At 37.8% G+C, this 21,244-nt stretch overlaps 1 protein-coding gene and 1 long non-coding RNA gene across 2 annotated transcripts in view; both read left to right on the forward strand.

Annotated features, from left to right (window-relative positions):
- MICU2 (mitochondrial calcium uptake 2) overlaps positions 1 to 21,244 on the forward strand; it is a 134,366-nt gene that overhangs the window by 26,578 nt on the left and 86,544 nt on the right. The window lies entirely within an intron of this gene.
- Positions 1,493 to 18,558, forward strand: LOC122171576. Its single transcript, XR_006172021.1, has 3 exons — positions 1,493 to 3,983; positions 4,652 to 4,732; positions 16,974 to 18,558. It is a non-coding gene; the product is annotated as an uncharacterized LOC122171576 (long non-coding RNA).

Raw genomic sequence — 21,244 nt, forward strand, 5'->3', positions numbered from 1 at the left:
TGGTTGGATTAGTTTTGCTATTAATTGTTAATGACTTTCTCTCAAAATGAAAAGATACATTTAATAGAGTTTCTTTGGAAACCTGCCTGGAGTCTTGTTCTTCTTTCTGTTTTTTACCTAATGATCTTGGTGACAGAGAATAGCTGGGATCATTGTGCAGATAACACAGAACAGGGCAGGGGCTGTACCGGAGAACAAGGTCACATTCCAAAATGATCCTGAAAAGCTGGAAGAATAATCTGCAAACCAATAGATGAATCTCAGTGGAGATAAGGAAACATTTACTTCTGGTAAATCATAGCAGTCCTCCAAAAAAAGATTATTTTGATGCATTATGCATTATTTTGATTTGATAGCACTTTACTGATCAGAGGGTGATCCTTCCACTGGAATCTATGGATAAGAGTGTAGCTGGTAAAATGAGCGGAGTCAGCCTTGTCTTCAGTCAGTGTTATGGGGGACTCTGCTGGAGCAGTGGACTCCACGTGAGCAACCCCTTCCAGGGAAGGCTGGGACTCCTCAGAGTCTGGACAAAGGCTGTGTGGGTGAACAGAAGTGTAGAGAACATCCCTGGGAGAAAGAGTAAACGTTCAGTTCTTCAGTCTACAGAGAAGACGACGTAGGCATTCTAATATGTAAAAGGCTGTCGCAGGAAAAATAGAGACATAGTCTGTTGTGCCAGCAGTGACCATGATAAGTAATGTGAGGGTTCAGAATGCTAGGAGTTACTCAAAGGAAATCTTAGAAAGAACTTTCTGAAAGTCAGGTTCATGGAGTAGTGAAACATTTGATGAGCTTTTGAATTTTTATCATCGCAGGGCTTTGACGAGCTGATTAAACAAATTTGTAGCTATAGTTTTTTCCCATACTTGGGAGTATTGTGGAAATGTATTAAAAATTATATTTGTTTTAGAAAAATAGAGATTAAGGAAACTTGTGGATGCATGGCTGTATGGAATGGGCATATTCAATCTGAGGCCAGATAACTTCAGCAGTTATTTGTATGTACTACTCTGCATTAATTGATCTTCCTTGAGAAGGAAAAGGAAACTTTTTCTTCATGGTAACAAAAAAAAAAAAAAAAAAAGTTTGTCCAGTCTGTAAAATCTTTTTTCTTTCAGGAAGATTCTTACCATATTGGATTTGAATGGATTCAGATGTAATATATGTGATTCAAGAGACATTTTATTTTGAAATACCTTTTTATTTAGTGCTAGGAAGTTACATTTTAGCAGTTGATGACTTCAGATTAATTTTTGACTATGTGTTAGTGCTTGTTAGCTTTCAAGCAGAAGTCTGTCACTCACCTTTCTCTGATTTCAACTTTAAGAGAAAATGGCTGTCAAGATTATATTATTCTCCTAGCACTCACTACTTTCTCCATTCCATTGGGGATGGTCGTCTGTGTTTTTGCTGTAATCCATATATACAGAAAAAAGCTCCATATAGCTTAATTAAAAAATTCATTGCCATTTTGTTTGACAAAAAGCTAAACAATGCATTAAGCTGAATTGTCCATTACATTTCTATTTAAGACATTGTAATTACATGAAAGATAGCATTACCAGTAAGAACAAAATTTATCATAGGAGAGTGCTAATGCATTTAGATGCAATGAGAGTAGGTTTAATTATAGTACATTTAGGATCGATATGCCCAGGGCAATAAACTTTACAACAACATACGAAGGTTTAATAAGCATGAAACATAAGAACAATGTAGGCTAAACCTTCCATGCATCTGAAAAGCTGAAATGCAAAGAAGTTTTTATTTATTGCCTCAGGTAAAAAAGTCTGCAGACACAGATAAGTGATGACAAAGCTTTGATGTTAATAAACCCAAATGGAAGTCAAAAATCAAAGTGTGTAAACGGCTAGGTTATAGAAAGAAAGATGACAGAGTTATACCCTGTAATTAGGTGTAATTTGTGCTTTTGGCACAGCTATTTGTCCTGCATGAATAAGAGGTTGTCTTATGTTTTCTTGTCCCTGTATAATAGAATTGCATTACAGGCACATCCCACTTCAAACCTCCCTTGATTTTTTTTTTTTTCCCAAGAACTATTTGAAAGGAGTGTGCATGTTGCTTCCTTTTTATGTGAGTGTTGCAGTTAGCTTGCCATTCCTGGTACTTGAAAATAATCATGAGCTCAGTGCTTATAAAACACTTGCAGTAAGAAACAGAGTAATAATTCTAGTAAAATGCAACCAACTCACAAAATGAGTTTCTGCCCTGAGTATAAATCAGAGATGCTTGCATGTTATACAAGTAAATTACATCAAAACTAGAAAATTAATAATCCAGTTTTAATTATTTAATGAGTTGTTCTGTTCAACAGCTGCATAATTGGTAGTCTCATCCATATTTTAAACTGTTGTGGAACAAATTGCTGTTAATTTTATTTAGTTGATTCCTGTCTTCGTTTTATGATGTCTATGCACGAGACATCAATTTTTCAGTGCTGAAACCTATTTTACAACCATCTTTCTGTCACGCACTGTGAATATTTAAACAGAAATAATACATTGTACTTTCTGTGTTACAAAGAAGCTGAAAAGATCTGTTGAGTCAGAGAAAAGTGCTAATTTACGTATGGCTATATATCTATACAGGTATCACTTCTTAAACTTCCCTCTTAGGGGATAATTTCCATATTTTTAGGCATGCTAAATTGTCTGTGCCTTTAATGGAACTACCACATGGTTGGCTACTGAGACATGGGTTTAATCTCTGCTGTGAAGTTCACAGTTGTCATTTGATGAGATGTGAAATCCCCTGCCAGAGCACCTTTTGCTTGGCCGCATTACACGTTTGAGGTTGTAAATCCATTATGTGCAATGTGAGAATTGACTGCTCCAGCAGTGCAAAGCCACTTGCCCAAGCTCATTTTCCTCACAGTCATGAAAATGCATGAAACAAAATTAAAATTAAAAAAAAAACTTATTTTTATCTTTACTTGAATATGATTTTCCTCTTTTTGCAGTGTCTACTGCTTTTTACTTGAAATTTGAGCCTGCCACGTTCATGAAATTCCCAAATGTGACCATGCCTGTGAACACTGTGGAGTGGTTACATGTCAGTGATCCCTGGTGGCACGAGGTGACATTCTGCCTCCTGGATGTGTCCTGTCTTCTATTAGATCCTTACAAGGATGTATGCTTATATTATGGTGCTTAAGTCTGTTCATTTCTTTTTCATTGTCTTTTCAGTTATGAAGGTTTTTTGCATGAATTCGACCTTGGAGGACAAACTCCCCGGTGGGGAAGGTTGCCCTTTCTTGTTTCAGGCATTTCCTTTCTGTTTGGGTTGAGCAGGCTGCAGTTTCCCTTCTGATGATGTCTGTTCATTCAGAAGTGAGGCATTCCTTCCTCCCAGCCCAGCACCATCCCTGCATTCTTACATGCCTCTCTTTCTCCCACTGTCATATCCAGTCCAGGAACTGCCTTGGGCTACACTGGGGAAGAGGATTTGCCAAGTCTGTAAGTATTTCTGCTGTTGAAGGAATAATCTTCTTGTTACAAAACCAGTTATGTAAGTATTTAATTTCAAAGGTCACATTTGGTAAGCTAAAGTGGTTGGCTAAAATTTCTGGAAGCCTACATGAGGTATTAAATTAAAAAAAAAAAAAAAAAAAAAGGCAAATCCCCAAACTGTATTTAAACTTTTGCCCATGCTGTCAGAACTTAAAATTAGCTTCAGAAGATTTAAGTGAAATCTGATACTTTTTGATATGATTCTACTGAAGTAATTTCAGATCTTATTTTGAGACTGAATGGGATTCAGTAGGATTCCAACAAACATAGAGAATGAATGTTATAGGAGTACAGCCTCCAGGAGAAATTCAGTAACAGTGCAGTGACCTGGTGGTTACAATTCTAGGTGCTTGTAGACGGATTGTCCTCATCGCTACAGGATTTCTGCAGCCTTAAAATATGAAGAATTCAGATCTTATATGCTGTGTATATTCAACAGGTGCCAAAAGGGTACATTTTTTTCTATCTCATCTGCAAAACCACTCTGTCCTTTAAATGCATTCTGATAATTTTTGATAGTATTTTGTTGGTGACACAGAGATGAGTATTTGTCATACAGTCTCCAGTCAGATCTCCAGGAGAACCCTAAGAGTAATACATGCCGATCAGTTACTTAAAGGCTTTTTGTTTTCCTCTTTTGCTCCCACTGAGACACGCTTTTTGATTTGATCTGTAGCTTTAAGCTGTGTTTTCTATCTGCAGTGGAATGAAAAGATTTGATCTGTACTTCTCTGCTAAGTCAAGTGGGAGATCTGTGCTCCAATTGGTTTAGCTCATTATCTTTTTTCCTGCTGACATTGTGAGCTAAGCATTCCCAGACAGACTTGTTTAAATCTGTTTCTTGGGCTCAGATATATGGTAACAATTGTCTCTATTCTTGATGTGCCAGTGCTTGTTAAGAATTAACACGATTTTGGAGTTACTGGCACCACTCTTTCCTAGCAAGTTGACAACTCATGTGCAGCTATCAAAATCAAGGCTGAATTTTCTGAAGCCTGCCGTCTGTAATCATGGAAACGTACTTTAGCTTAGAGGCTGGTATTTCCCTCTCCATGTTTCTGGTCATTATTTGCTTTCCTCTTTCACTTCCACATTATAATAATTTAAAACCTTTCTAGATCTGTGTCAGCAGAGGCTCTTGCTCGGGTTCATTTTTCACCTGATGGACAGAAACAGAAGGACATGGAGTTCATCTCCAGGTACCATTCCTCTTCAACTCTTTGGGTCAAATTCAAATTCAGGTGTCTGGTGCATTTGACTATTGATTTTCCAGTTAATTGCCTGAATTCCTCATATTGTGAAGAGAAAAAAAGGGAGAGAGAGAAAGAGAAGGAAAAAAAAAGAAAAAAAAAATTCTTCTTAATTTTTCTTTTGGTTTTAAATAAATGAGTTTGTAAGATTTCTGCTTAGCTATGATACATATGGAACTTCTTTGCTTGATTTTTGAGTGGAATTATTTTTTGTTTTCTGAGTGGAGGATTTTCTGTTTTCTTTGTTATCTAAAATGTGCGGCAGAAAGTAGAAGCATACCTTGGGATTACTTCTGCTGTTTGGAGAAAAAAAAAAAAAAAAAAAAAGATCATATATTTATCTACATATACAGCTGTCAAATTTTCTAATGTTTTTTTTTCCTAAATTTGGACTTACACAGTATGGTAGTAACTCTATCTGTGGTAGTATACTCTATCAATACTGATTATTTCCACTGTCCATTTCCTCTGCTGAAGTACTGCAACTTGCTAAGAACAAGGAAAGTGCCTTAAGGTGAAAGGAGAATTGGTCTTCATGTATTCAGATTTGACACTTCAGTCACTATTAGAAAGAAAAAATGTGTGTGTAAGATTAATTCAAATGTGTAGTTAAAATATTTTTTCGTACTAGTTGTGAAATGTATGTAGAGATGAAAATAGAATAATGGGTAAGTTATTATCCTTTTTCAAATATTTTGCTGTAATTATTTTAGATTTATAGATAGAAAAATATTTTTTTTTTACTTGCTCCCTCTCGGAAGTCTAAATCAGTTAGAGTAAATCACCACCTCTTTGTGGTGGTCTGTTTTTTCTTGAGTTGTTAATTTGAAGGATGTCAAAGTCTTGGCTTTGTCTGAAAGTGTAATAACATCTTCCTTTGAGAATGTACGGGGATGTTATGATCTGGAAATGGCAGCGGGCAGGTTTGTGGTCTTTCAAGCTCTTCTGTTCCAAATGATAATTACTCTTGTTCTACGTGGCAGTTTGAGAAAGCTGCTAGGTCCGTGGCTGCTATTCTAATACAAATCTGTTCCCACTGAAAGGTGATGATAGTTCCAAATTAAATGTACTTAGGTAATTGCATTGAACAGTTGGGGGCTGCAGTCCTCTCTTAGAGTAAGGCATGATGGTATTTGTTCTTGAGGAAGCCTCAGTTGCTTTCAGCTCAAAGAGTTTTATGGTGGATGCTTGAAGAGTCTGATTACAGAGGTTTAGTGCACTTACAAGTTGCAATTCAGCAGTAACTTTTACCATTTCATGTAACTGTAGATTTAATAAGTAAAATTTAATGTCTGGAGGTAACATTCAGACTTTTATTTAGTTTTCTTTGCTTTTTTGTCTTTGGTGTATCATCTTTCCTATGACTCTACTGACATAGCACATGCTAGGTGTGCATTTCAGATTAAGTAGTAGAGAAAGCAGTAAAAGTTTTTTTGGGTATGGGTGCATTTGATCCTTGTAAAGTTCTAGGTATGTGCAATTGTACAGTTGATGTGTAGTAATATTTTCCTCAGTAATTTCTGAAGAAATCGAAACGGGGGGAGTAGACAAGAAAAAAAGCATTTCTGAAGCAATTTGGCAATCACACATTCATTAAGTTGGAAAAAACCTCTAAGATGAGCTCGTTCAGCCATCAGCCCATCAGCACCATGCCCACAAAACCATGTCCTGAAGTGCCAGATCTACACAGTTCTTGAACACCTCCAGGTATGATGATTCCACCAGCAGCCCATTCCAATACCTCAGCACTGTTTCTGAAAAATATTTTTTTCCTAATATTTTTATATTTATCTATAACTCTGTGTGTATGCTGATGCTTACCTACCAGAGCTTGCTGAAAAAAAAGGAAGAAACTTCCCCTAGAATTTCACTGTTGTCCCATTAACGTGTCTGACATGGAGGAGACACCCACAGAACTGAGGATAGGGCAGTGCAGTTGATTCACATTCTGAGCCTCTGGCTTTTCTGCTGAGAATGTTAATAAAAAGGCTATGTTTTCTTTGTTTAAATCAAAATTACTCTTTGACAATGGAAAAAAAAAAAACAAAAACAAAAACAACCCCTCCCCTTGTTTTAAAAGTAGAATTTTTTGTACAAAAATTGTACCACGTTTTATTGTATAGTATAACTTCACTTTCTCATACTTTGATAATACCATTTTCTGCTTCCAGATTGTGACACAGAATATAGTAAGAATTTACCCATAACATTCCTTTCAGGGACCTTTTATTTGTTTTGATTTTAAGTTCATTTTTTTCATCATTGCAGAAAGCAAGCATCTCTGTTCATCTCTGTCATTTCACCTATGTCTGTAATTCTGTGGTTTATATTCTTCTGTGTCTTTGGATAGGAGCCCAGTAAGTTCTCTTAAGAGTTTTTGCATCAGAGGTTATGATATTTAGGTCTTTTCTAAATCAGCTTTCCAAATAAGCCTTTTATTCAGTTACTAATATTTCTCAGTGTTAAGTTTGCCATAAGATTCTATTCTGCTTTTTAAAGCAGCAACTGTTTTTGTCCCTTTAAATGGAGTGAGAAGAGCATTATGTAAATGCTGTAGTTTTTAGCTCAAATTTCTGGGGTGCACCACAAAAAAAATTGTGTGTTTTCTGTGGCCATTGAAAATGTCCAAGAAAAGGATCTTGATGATTTCTAACTAACAAATGAGGGTTACTTACGGCAAGCCAGCACTGTTGAATTAGAAGCTATGTTTCCAAGCCTACTTGTAAGTCTTCACAAATCCTATCACAATGGAAGCCATGGAGTAACAAAAATATTGTGAGACAAATGCCTCCTGGGTGGCTAATTATTGGCATTCTTTCCTTTTTACTCAAAGGGAAGCTCTGTATTTTCCTTGTAAAATGCTGTCTGACTTGAGAGCAAGAATGCTGTGGGGTGGGGAGTTGGAATCTCTTCAGCGGTTCATTTGTGAAGGATTTCTTATTTATACTTTTATTTTATTGGGGGGGGAGGGAAGTTCTTATAAAGAAGTGTATTAAATCCTTACTGTCACAAAAGACTGTTTAATACCTTGGCATTCCCTATTAAAATATCATGTAAACAATTATTGCATTATTTGTGCTGGTTCATGGATGTTCCAGTTTGAAATAAATGTTGATTTCAGAGGAACAGTTAATACACAATCTTAATTTAACATACTTTGTTTAGATGAACTAATGGAGAGGGCTTCTCCATTTGTTATACTTTCAAGTGAACGCCCAAGCTTTTCTGCTGATTCAAAATACGAACTTATTGCATTATTGTTTGTTGTGCACTTGTTTGTGTAGAGGTTGCAATTATTTCCTGTATCAGCTCAATTATTAAATATTTCAGATGCCGTAATATTAATTAGAAAATGGCGGTGGTGTAATTACATACTGATCTTCATGGAAAGTGGCAGGTTCACAGAAGGAAAGAACAGAAGGCGGTCTGTGCCTTCCTGGGGCTGCCAGGAGGTGGCTGATTCTGTGGAAGCTTTTTCGTGAGTGTGGAAAACGAGATCCTCAAAGCTGAGACATATAGAGACACTGTAGAAAAAAAACTGCCTATAAGAGGTCAAAATTTGAGGGGAAAAAACCAGGTTGCTCCAAATTATGCTCTGTTTGTATTGAACATATAGGTCACTAAACCTTTTCTCTCTGTGTATTTCAGTGTAGCCACCCAGAGCTGGCTAGCTTCTGCTAGCGACCTGGTAGCTTCGTTGCTCCACAGAATCTGGGGAAAGATTGCTGGAGATGTGGACAGTGACTGTCCCTGGTACTACCTTGGTAGCCTTACTTTTTGTTTTTGGCGTTCTGCAATTGGGCAGTGCTTCCTAGGAGATTAGAAATTCATTATTGTGCATCTGTTGCTCCTCCTTTGTGAGAGCTGTCAGTCTGATGTTTCGACGGGGTAATGATTTGGGGGAAGAGAGTGGATTGATTGTTCAGGAAGGGAGAATCTGTTGGTTTCTGGCCATGCTGCAAACAGGTTTCGTTACATCATTTTCGCATCGAGATTTCTCTCCTCTCTGGCATCTGACACTAGGATGTAAAGTCTGCATGTGTTTCTCATGATTTTGCTGTATATTCACAGCTTCCAGGGAGCTTTTCGTTGTTACCTTTCCTAACCGGGGAAGGGAAGAAGAGGGTTGTTGTTGTTGTTTGTTTTTTTACTGCTTTATCACAAAATCCTAATGACACAAATCTGATCACAGCGCTGGCTCATTCAGAACTGAAGTGAGAGCTGTAACTCCTGGAGAGAAGCAGCTCACCTCACCAACAGAAAGCTGTTGCTGCAACCCAAACCTACTGCAGGCAGCTATTGGAAGTCTTTTCATTTTTATTTCCATATTTTTGGAATTAACGAATAAAAGGTTTAAAATGCAAAAGTAATTGAGTAGTTTAGTCACGGAGTGTAAAAGCAAAATTTCTATAAGCCCATTAGTGGCTCACAGTATTTAACAATTCATAATTAATTTCTTAGTTCATTTTTAAGGCTGTTAGGATTACTTTTTTCTCCTCTTTTAACAGTATGTATCAATGTGTGTGTCTATACATGTGTATAATATGTATATAAACAGAATTGCTTTTGCAAATTATTTCAGAGCATGTTTTAGTTAAGACTGATTCTTATTAATCTCAGAGCACTACTTCAAAATCAGTCAGACTTGTAATTTTTTATACATTAATAAAAATGAAATAGATTCTCTCATGTGTACTTAGTATAAATCCACTGGCTTCCCTTGAGATTTCTGATTTACACAAGCATCACATTGTTGACAAAGGGAAAAGCTGAGCAGAAGATAGCAAAAACTGGAGAAGATAGATGGAATGCAGTGAAAATGTCCTACACTTACCTTGAAGATGAAATACAAGAAAGCAAAAAGCTGAGAAAAATCAGGCTCCCTAGTCTTGGAATGCAGAATGTGGGGAAAGTACAAAGATGGCCTTGGAATTGACCCAGGCTATTTCATTTCTAGAGACCATTATGTGTGTGTATATAGTATCATCTTTATACTTGGTTTTCAAATGTGGTGAAACAACTCAGCTAAAAAAGCACCCTAAAATTCTTGCTTTGGAAATGAGATTATCAAATTATGCTTAATTTCTGTTTGCTTAAATTCTGGTTAAACTAACATAGCATAAATATATCCTTAAAGCTGAGCACAGTTCTGAGTGTTTTGTTAAAAGCAAAGACACCTAAGCAAGTTTTGCGTGTGTTTAAATGTTCTGATCTGCTGTGGTCTGGGTGCTTATACTGGGATTCTTCAGTCTAATAAAAACACAAGTGTGTGTGTCAGGTAGAAAATGTAGGGTCGTAAATGTTTGGCTTTCACGTCCTGTGTTCTTGTTGCAATTTGCAGCAGTAGGCTACCTTTGTAGTTTTAAAAAGCAGAATTGGAAACCTGGCAAAGTGTGTGGTATTTCTATAAGCTGCCCTCAACACTTCTCAGCTGTGTTATCATAATCAGACATTAGCATTTACAGAGCTAACTACAAAATAAGTTACGGAGTGACAAAACATCAATATCTACTTTTCGGCCTCTTTGGCCCTTAAATCCCTCCCTCTAGAAAGAAAATGTAAGGAGTTGGGGTTGCACGTGAGCGTTGAATTTTAGTTGAAGGCTGACATGAGCAAATGATGTTGGCATGTAGTTGGAAACATGAAAACCTGAAGTTCAGGTGAATCGTACTGTTCTTTAAGGTCAGATATTGCGCAAATAAAATGACACTATTGAGTGTTCTCTCTCTCATAAATGTATCTGTTGTAGTGTTGAGTTTGTGTATGTATGTATTTATGTGAAATCATTAAGTGAAAATGCGTTGTTTTTTTTTTTCCAACATTTAAAATTATTGTATGAGTTTCTTCTCCTTCTCTCCCTTCCCAATTATGACTGCTGCTCCAAAAGCAATGCCTCCTATTTTATTGTGTTGGCCCATGATGTCAGATCTGCCTCTGTGTGGAGTTTTTTAGCTATGGGGACAGCAATGAGAAGGACAAGTCATGTTCCAGATGACGATGCAGATTTCTGTGAGGATGGCATCAGGCTTTTGTTCATCAGTAGTGAGTGAAAATGTATAGCTAATGGTGGTGACTGTGCAGAAAAGTAGTATTTTGTAGCTGAGAATATGCTTTTTCAAATAGTGTTATTGTGCTTTTTGTGTAAGTTGTCATTTCCATGGAAATAAATAGGAAGCATTACTTCTGGAGCAACCTCTTAATGCTCTGTTATCACAAAATGTAACGAACTCAAGACAGGGCAAGTACTGAAATCGTGGTGGTTGCTTTTCAAAATTAACATGTGTAAGTATTGGTAATTTATACTGTAGTTTCAGTAGTTACATATATTTTTTTTAATCTGTGGAAGTAGGAAATGGTGATAATTCTGAAGACAGTTATTCTGAAGATTATTTTTAATGGCAGTGTTTTCCAGATATGAACAAAATCTCAGGAGCAAAACAATTAAAATACTTTCAGTACAAAGAACCAATTCAAAATGGATCCGTATGGTGAGATGCAGTAGTTTCCCTGCCTCCTGGTCCTGCCCGTAGCTGCTATTGATCCTGAAAATTTGTAACAAATTTCACAGCTGCTGTTGATGAGTTTAGCTGAGGTAATAGCTTTTGTTAAGCTGCAATTGGACTCTCCCTGTCATTTCCACTTGCAGCATTTTGAAGTCTAGTTAAACGTTATTAAACTTGTGACACCCTGTGGCAGTGGGGAGCCATTGCATACTATGGATTGCATCAGATGTATCTTGGACATCATCTGGAGGGCAGAGCCTTTACTTTTCAAAACCAGAGTGACTGCAAACTACATATGGCCTCCAAAAATAGGCATTCTCCCTAGTGAAAGGATAGAAGATGCCAGACCAAGCAAACACGTTGTATTTTGTCCATCTTTTTTTGAAACTGCTTCATTATCACTGATGTTTCTGTAACACCCTTATGTGTGTGCACAGTGTCTGTCCAAGAAACAGCAATATTTCTCAAAGACAGGGTCTTCATTAACATTTCTGTCTTTGTTTTCTTAGGAACCCTTGAAATTCTTTTTTAAAGCAGCTCTTAGTAACATGTATTGTATTATCAACCAAGTGAGTAGGGAGCTAAAAAGAGCTAAGGAGGACAGACTAGAGTGTTTCATGGGCTTTTAAATCATTACGCTTGCAGTGCTCTTCAGGGATTCCATGAAAGAGATCAGAACCCCTCCTGTCATGTGCTGGCAGACGGCAGAGGATAAGACAGTGTGGACAACTCTCAGCACATCTTGAAATGTTAACCATAACATATGCACCTTTCCACTATAAAGAAGCATTTCCTCCACAGTGCTATGTTTTGATGAAGCACTAAATTAGCTTGTCTAAACATTGTATCCCCATCTGCTGATGACTGCTCTCTTTACTGGCAATTTACTAATTTTGCTTTGTATCAAACTCAGCAGAGAAGCAAGTGGGATGTATCTCCAGTGCTTCTGCTGTTAAACTGTGGTGCTGTGATACAACTTGATGAGATACTTGTTGTTTGGCAGTAAGTACGTACCTTGGACAGAAGATGGATAAATTGTGAAATTTTACTTCTGAACCTACAGCATAAATACCAACATATCTGTGTGCTTCTAGGAGCTGGGGCATCAGTTGTGCCCTCAGGACTTGCTCATGGAAGTCAAAGGGCATCTGAAGTCGGCTTCCAAGTAGCTCCTACACTTCACTGTCAGATAATTTTACTCAACATTGTTTTTTATTTCCAGGTGTTTCTGGAAATTTCACCTATTTCCAGGTGTTCCTATGTGTTAGAATGCAACTACCTCACTCTGAAATTCTCTGTGCCAAGAGCCAGACTTAGGCTGAAGTTATTCAAAACTGTTGCGATGAAGATGAGATGGAGAATATAGGACTGTCAGGGGAGGCTCTGCAATGCAGAATAAAGGAATGGGGAAGGACAGTCCTTGTGGAGTCTGTGTGCTGGGAAGTCTGGTCTGTAAAATCGCAGTCCTGGGATTCTGTTTTCCTTGATTAACCAGGGTAAGATCCTACCAAATCGACCAATTATTCTCTTTGCCCAAGTGGAGGAGGCCCGTGCTATTGTAAGAACTAATTTAATGCAGTTATGGAGTGAAAGTGGTGCTATGCAGCAGATCTGCGGGGGTTAAAGTGTATTTTAGAGTACTAAAATAACTGAAAAAACTTCCAAAATCATGTAACTACTGTATGTGTAGAAGGGGGAAGGCAAGTTTTCACTGAACTACAAGTGGTAATTGAGGAAGTTTCTTGAGTCCTTCCTTTTGTGACTTTGATGTCCTGCAAAATGGGCTGTTCAGAAATGCTCACACTGAAAATATTGGAAAAAAAAAAAAAAAAAAAAAAAAAAAAAGTTACTATGTGAAATGCAATGAGTAGAAAGATGGAATAACCCCAGTGCTAACTGGGCAAAGCTTGAATTGTTTTTGTACTTATTTTGAATTGATGGCAAAGCTTGAATTGTTTTTGTACTTAAAAAAAGAGAAAAGAGAGTGATGGAGGATAATGACCTTAAGTTGCACCAGGGGAGGTTCCAGTTGGATGTTATGAAAAATTTCTTCTTAGTAAGAGTGTTGAGGCAGTGGAACGGGTTGTCCAGGGAGGTGGTGGAGGTCCCTGGAGGTATTCAAGAAACGTGTAGATCTGGCAGTTAGGTGCATGGTTTAGTGGGCATGATTCTGATGGGTGGAGAGTTGGACTAGGTGATCTTGGGTGTGTTTTCCAACATTTATGATTCTGTGCAAAAAAAAAAAGCTGAGAATGGATGAGAAGATGACGCTAAACAAAACACTGAACGTAATTCATAACCTTAGCTGTCATTTTCCTGCAGTGAAATTGGTGTGTACTGAATGTTAAAGGATTAAATCCTCCCTAACTTTTGTCTATGTAGAAACAAAAATAGTTGCAGCAATGGTAGTTATGTGACATGCAAGGCAGGACCAGAGGATGACTTCTTGTTTGAAAAGCTGAACGGTGGGTTGGAAACAACAGTGCAAGGAATGGGGTAGGCAGTAGAATTTCTATGATGAGGGAAAGGGGTGGTTGTGAGTCAGTCTGCTCCTGGGGGGAAAGCATCCCAGAGTGGGTATCAGGTTTGAACCGAGCTGCGAATTGAACTAGTCAAGAAAAGGTTAGTGGCAGGAAGGTAATATATGCATTATCAGCATATCGTGATGTCTGGAGGCCTTTGCTTACAGAACAGCCATGATACACCTTGCTTTTTATGGCTCTGTACTTTGCCCGCCTATCCTTCTCTCTTTGTCAAAAATGTTAATTCATCATTGATATGAAAATAGGTGTATGATAAAAAGAGTGTTTAGGAACAAAGGGCATTTTGCATTAAGATATAATTAAGAATGCTGTTTAGTTGATTGTGTGTCTTGCAGCCTTTTAGGATATGATTTATACCTCCAAAGAGTAAGCATTCTATTAAACCCTACATTTCTCTTCAAAAATACTTTGTTATGATAATTATGTTCTGTTTCTGGCTTTGGTGATTTAATGGGCTTCTTTTTAACAAGTATCACACCACTGCATTTCATGTGTTAGTATGCTGTTGAACACAAAAGGCAAATTTGGACCATGATCAGATCCTTCACTGAGAGGAGTTCAGTGTTAAAATCAAATGAAAAAAAAAAGGCTGCAGTTGTTAAGTACTGTAGCTTAAAAGTCCATTCTTCTGTTGCTAACTGTGTTTGGTCCACACACAACCATTTGGTTTTTCCAGTAGAAGACTGGCAACCAGTTCCATCAAAAGTTGGCTCTTGTGCAAGTGAGAAAAGCAGAGTTGCTAAGGTGAAGGGTGTAGGCGAGGCTGCTGTGCTGATGGAAAACTTACAGGAGCCTAATTTGCTGCTTTTCTGTTTTGAATGTAGTTTAATTGTCTTTAGAATTACATTTTCTAATGAGCAAAGGAGTGTATCTGTGGCAGAGATATGAGGATTTTACATTGTAATTGTACTTTTGTCTAACTTAGTTAACAAAGTTTACAATCACTTTTTCTGTTGACAAGTATGGTAAGATCAGAAGATTTTGCCCTTTTTCTATTTGCCTATCATAGTAGGTGCTCATAGGTGGCGTAACTGTGATATCTGCATTTTCATGTGACACCTTAATCATGTAAGGCATTCCTCAGATGTGATGTAAACAAAGGATGACTGAAGAGCAGTGATTCTGAATATAATATAAAAATGTCAGTTGGATTAGAGAAAAGGCTGTGTTTAGGGGAGTGTTACTGGCCAGTAGTGAACAGGGAAGCAAAGTGAGCTGTACGTGTGCTTAACACAAAGTGATACGTGGAGGACTGTGTGGGCCGTAAGATCAGTGTTGGTATTAACGTTGTTCTATTTAGTAAAATAGTGCAGTAAAATTTACTCACTGTAAAATTATGAATTTTTGTTTGCTAGCTTATTTTCTGGAAATACACTGTGAGTCTCCTTTGTAAGTCAAGATTGAAAGGGCTGAGGGGCTCTAGTTTGCTTTTTGTTTGTTATGAGATGTGAGTCTGCTGGTAGCTGGCAGCTTCTGTTTTCAGCTGTGTGAGTTTGTCCTGCTCTGCATCGGTTAGTGATTCCATTTTATGGTCTCCAGGAAGTCATTTGTTTCCTCTGGTGTGTACTCATGAAGGAAACGTGAACTATGTTTCTGTACTTGTTTATAGTGGTTATTGTGGAAACAGCAAGGTGTTTCGTCAGTTCTTGCAGTCTTGTTCTGTTCCACATATCACTGCTACAGATAAGGAGTTAGGTAAGGCTAAAGAAGTCTTAAGTGGAAGGGACCCTAAGGATCATGGAGTCCAGCTCCTGGCTTTACACAGCACCACCCGAAATCCAGGCCCTGTGTCTGAGAGCGCTTCCAAACGCTCCCTGAGCTCCAGCACTTGGGCCGTGCCCACAGCCCTGGGCAGCTGCTCCATGCCCACCGCCCTCTGGCGCAGAGCCTATTCCCAATTTCCAGCCTGAGGTGGTCCGTTAGGAAATGGCACGTTGCAGATTTATTCTGGAGTCTCTGGCATAGAGAAAAAGACAGCTATTAATCTTTGATTGAACTAATGATTTCTATGCCTTAGGGTGTGTGAAAAATGGCTTTGCCAGAAGTGATAAGAGGGGACTGCTTGGCAGTAAGTCTTGGATGCCAAGAAGGTGTCTCCTACCCATGAGTCACATTTGTGCACAGGTTTATATCAGCTAACTCTGCTTTTTGGAGCCCTGCTAGAGATATCGTGATCCATTTTGTTAAAATCTGAAATTAGAGAAAAAAAATTACGAAATGTAATATATTTCCAGTTGTGTTTTCTCTTTGGAAATATCTATTGCATGATTGCCTTCTGACTGAATTTTGAGACCTGCCTTTTTTTATTTCTGTCTCTTTTGAGAAGGCTACATTAAGTTGCAGGGCTTGAGGTGTCTTTTTTTCTTTTTTTTTTTCCCCCACGTTTAGCATTGCTTCCCAGTGAATTGGTATCAAACCAGATGAGGGACACTGATTCTGCTGTTAGTCTTAGACATAATGTAACCTTTATCAGAGAGTTAATTACTGATTGCAGTGTGAAGCTCAAAACAAGTGAATATTATTAACTGGTATTTTACATTTTTCAGCTATCAAATTGGATTTGTGCTTATGCTTTCAATGAAGCACTGAAAGATTTTGTTTAAATTGCTTTTTAAGTAGCTGAATACTTGTAGAGTTGGGCTTTTCTGGGGCCTTTTGTGGGTGTCTAAAAATTAATAATCACAGAAATTTTTAAAATAGCTGGCTGGTTTATTTCTAGCATGCTTTCTTTTGCAGATGGTTTTTGAAAGCATTCTGCTTTGAAAACCTTCACACAGATTTAGAATGGCTTTGAAAAAGTTTTCAAGGTGGCAGAATAGAAAGCGTGTGACATGACTACTTAATCTGTGGCTGGGGCCAAGGGTTCTTTTTACATAATCCCATCATTCTTAAAATTTGTTAATGCAATCTACCTACAGACTGATCAGCAACTGCAAAATAATATTAATAATAATAAATGAAAAAGCAGTTAACCAACGCCCTATAATTCAGGGCAGTAGTATACAGAAGTTCAATGGGTTTATTTAGACTATCTTAGAAGTCTTTTCTCACCTTGATGATGCAATAGAATCATTATTACAGCTTTGCTATTTGTAAATTTAAATGTATTCTTCATTTTTTCATTTGTTTTGGTTATTGTTACAGATACAGCATTCACGTTCCTTCTGCTAACTTTTCCCTACTGGTGGGATAAACAGAATCATTGAAGGACTACAGAATCAGAATATATATTTCTTTAAAGAGGGTGTTGTTTCTGCTATTTCATCCAAACAAAATGAACAATTATTTTCTAATAGAATTATGACCATAAGCCAAAATGTAGAATGCCTCATTTTACTGATTTGTACATCCGAGTTCCCCATACTTGTGTTTAATAAATGTTTGTTTTGGTACCAAAGTGCACATTGCAGTTTTTACCACCCTTCATTCCTAACTTTAATAAAAGCTTGTTTTGCCTTTTTTTTTTTTCCTGTAAATCTCACGCAAACATTTTGAAAATTGTCAAAAGAAATCCACCGTAGCCTTAAAAATCAATTCTGCAAAGGTGATTGAGTTTGTGCTTTTCTTTTAAAGATCAAACTTCCTGTAATACTTCCCATATAATCCCTGTGTAGTTAAATAGCCCAGCAGTCATAACATGCTTGAAATGTATGCAAAGCATTGGCCCAAAGTTTAACTCTTAATAACAGAAGGATCAAAGGACATGATTCCTTTTAAATAAAACATGATACAGACATAAATGTTAGTCTGAGTGAAGGCTTTGAAAGCATGCATTTTGGATATTTTATATGTAGATTAAAATCAGTTTGCCTTGTCTCGGACAGAGAAAGAAATCTCGCACACCTTCGTCATTCTGAAACCAATGCTGTCATCTCAGTTTGTGCACTGATTTATGGCTCTGATGGAGGATGATGGCTCTCAGGGAGGCAATCTGTGGTATGCTTCTTGCTTCCTTGTGTACAAAAATAAAGCGTGCGTGTTCAGAAATGTGCTTTGATGTCTTAAAAAAAGACACTGGTAACAGAACAATCTTGTACATTTGTAACTTGCCGTGTAACTTGGAATTATTAAGTAAACATTCTTTGAAAGTAACTGTGTTGCTGTAGGGTACTGAAAATAATGGGAGCTGCAATATCCTAGTCATAATTTGAGTGAATTATGAAGACAGGTCAGTGGCTTTTTTTCTGTCCTGAAATTTGTCTTTAAAAAGCCAGTTGTGTGGTCTTACGCAGCTGACTTCTGCTCTTCAGAGCCTCCCACTGGGATGAACCAAATCACAGAAGTGTTTGAAGAAGCTGCCTGGCACCAGTGTCCTTTTGTGGTTCAATTTAAAAGGGGGATGCTGTGTTTATAGCAAATTTATGTCCGCTTTTCCCAAGCTATTGTTCTGAAATGTCAAATTATAAAATAACCTCTGCTGTGGTGAAGTGTATTTTGTCTCAGTTCTTAAAGATTTTACATCTGAAAGTTTTCCCTGTCATTAAATATAATATCTTTACTTTCACATGCTAATGCACTGCACCATTTATGCTTTAGTGTTTCAATTAAGTACTTGCTATCCAACATTTAAAAAGAACACTTTAATTGTTGAGGACAGGAACAAATTCACACAGCATGTATGTTAACTGTAGTGTTGAATCATAGAATCATAGAATGACCTGGCCTGAAAAGGCCCTCGAAGTTCATCTAGTTTCAATCCCCCTGCTATGTGCAGGGTCACTACCCACCAGACCAGGCTGCCCAGAGACACAGCCTGGCCTTGAACGCCTTCAGAGATGGGGCATCCACAACCTCCTTGGGCAACCTGTTCCAGTGTGTCATCAGCCTCTGTGTTGCTGACATGCAAAATATGTTTTTCTCTATTTTACAGAAGAATACACTGTATGTGCAATGTGTTTGATTGCTAGGTTTTGTAGCTCTTGTTCCACCAGAGCACACTCTATTAGCCTTATAAATAGGGATGGTATGGGAAGAGATCTAACAATGTCCACATGCAAAATATTTGCAAGGAGGGGAGAAGTGGATGAGAACTGTTGGAGTTCTTCATATGACGTGATGCTCTGTTTTTATACATTTGCAAGGAGATGGTCTTGTCTGTCAGGCACATGACTCTGATTCTAACTTTATTTTTTAATTTTCTGAGCTGAAACTTTGATGTTCAGTCTTCCTTATGTAGTAACAATCATACTTCACTGCTGTTTAACTTAGCTTCCTATTCTTCAGGGTCAAGGACACTACTTGTGATTTTTATTACTGTGTGTATTACTATGTGATTACTATGTGATTTTTAATTTTCTCCCTCAGTTGCAGAACACCACCACATCACCGTCATCTGTTGGCGTGCTTGCAGCAGGGAGGTGCCTTGGCTGCTCCAGCCCTGCCCCATTTCTGGAGCTGGCAGCCACCCAGCTTGCAGGTGATTTCTGTAACTGGGATCCAGGGCTCAGAAAGCCCTTAGAGATACATGCGTGAGGAGGGGCCTTGTTACTTCTTAGTGGATCTCTTATGATCAGATGAAAGCTTGGCTCAGCAGCCCCTGGGAGGCTTTTTCCCTTGTTTTATAACCATAATTTTCTCTCTCAGGGCTGTTACAGGAATAGATTTTATATTCCTGTTCATAAATTTGGAGAAACTGAAAATGGCAAGAGACCTTCAGTCATAGATGAAGAAGCATATTGTGCAACTAATTGCTTGAGGAGTTGAATTAATAAAATGGAAACACATTGCAGTGTTTCTGATATGCGGGATTTGCCTGCATCTTCTGTGTGCTGCTGGTGGGCCGAGTTCAGCTCCCTTTCATGGGACAAGGGCAGGGATCAAAGCAGGGCCTGCAGGGCCTGTAAAATCTGTTATCCTGCAGCAATTGAAACCACGAGCATGGGAACATCGTAGTTAAGTCTCACTCATCAGCTGCATGAGCAAATTTTCCCATGTTCTGCATGCAAGAGTTGCAGAGGAGTTCCTGAAGAATCATAGAATAGAATCATTTGAGTTGGAGGGGACCCTTAAAGGTCATGTAGCCCAACCGCCCTGCATTAACTGCAGTGAATATCTGCGAACACAGAACCCATGAGGTACAAAACCCACAGAGTTGTACAGCTCCAAATCATTGCTTGCAAGGAGTATGTTCATTATATTGCTGTTCATGAAGTTCAGTCTTGTTTGGAGTTTAAAAATATGAATCTTTCAAGCAGAATATTGCACTCATTTGATGTTCTTTTTAATAAATCATGCAATTATCAATTAGCTACACTAATTGAATAATGGGAGATTAATTCATTGTTCATTCTTAGGTCTTTTGAAGCTGTTCAAACACTCTAGGTTTCTTAGTATTACTTCTAGTAATGGAAACTAAATTAGTCCCAGAAACACCCACCAATTTAGCATGTTATAGGTAAAACATACAAAAAAGAGAGATTCAGTGTTTAGCGTAACAGACGAATATAAATTTACCTTCTTTTAGCCTTGGTGAAGGGCATTCTCCTTAGCATCTTGGCACAGTATGTTCCAGTTTTCCAGCAGGGAAAAAAAGGTGAAGTGACTTTTCTTCAGCTACCAATGACTGCCCACTTGGAGCAGTATGAAACTTCAGGTCACTCCAGGTAAATGTCTGTGAACCAACATCAGCTGGGTTTAACTTCACCTTCCTCACGAAGTGGAGCAGAATAATGCTTCACAATGAGGCCACTAAAACTTGGGTTATTCCAACAACACCTACATCATTCCCATATCTAAATGAATTACTATATCACGAATTATTTTAATCTGAGTTATAATCAGCCCATCCTGTTATATTTAGAATATCCATAGAATAAGCTTTTATGGTGCTGATTAGGCTGTGCTGTTATCTGACATACGCTGTTTTCTTTTCCCACTGCCTTTTCAGGCTGTTTTCTTCCCCAAAATACTTCTCACTAGCTGTTTTTGGACTAACAAGTTAAATATCTGATTCACTTTGAACATAGCTAGTGTCTTAAAATAACATTACCTGGGAATTGGATATATTCTTTCTCTTATTTAAAAAATAATAATTATAAGTAGTAACTCAAGATACAGTTCTATGAATTTCAGGCTTGTTTTCCTCACCAGCCGAAGAAGGCTGGAGGAATAGCTGTTGAATTTCTGTTGTTTTCAGCATCTGCAATTGGAAATGGAAGTGAAGGCACTTCTATGTGCTCTGTTTGAAAACACACACATTTAAAAAAAAAAAAAACAAAAAAAAAAAACAAAAAAACTATGCAGATAAAGTGTTTTGTGTACAGAAAGTTGAGGAAAAACTTTAGAAAATGATAGGCTAGATCCCTTAGTTTCCTGAGTAGGAAGATGTGTAAAGAATGAGCATAGCACAGGGCCTGGGTGTTCTGAAGGGTTGTTCAGATAATGTGTAATTTGAAACCATTGCATTTGTATTCTCA

Source organism: Centrocercus urophasianus, unplaced genomic scaffold, assembly GCF_019232065.1.
Source record: "Centrocercus urophasianus isolate 14NV4802_14NV808 unplaced genomic scaffold, USGS_Curo_1.0 seq_9, whole genome shotgun sequence".
In the NCBI taxonomy this organism is placed as follows: Eukaryota; Metazoa; Chordata; class Aves; order Galliformes; family Phasianidae; genus Centrocercus; species Centrocercus urophasianus.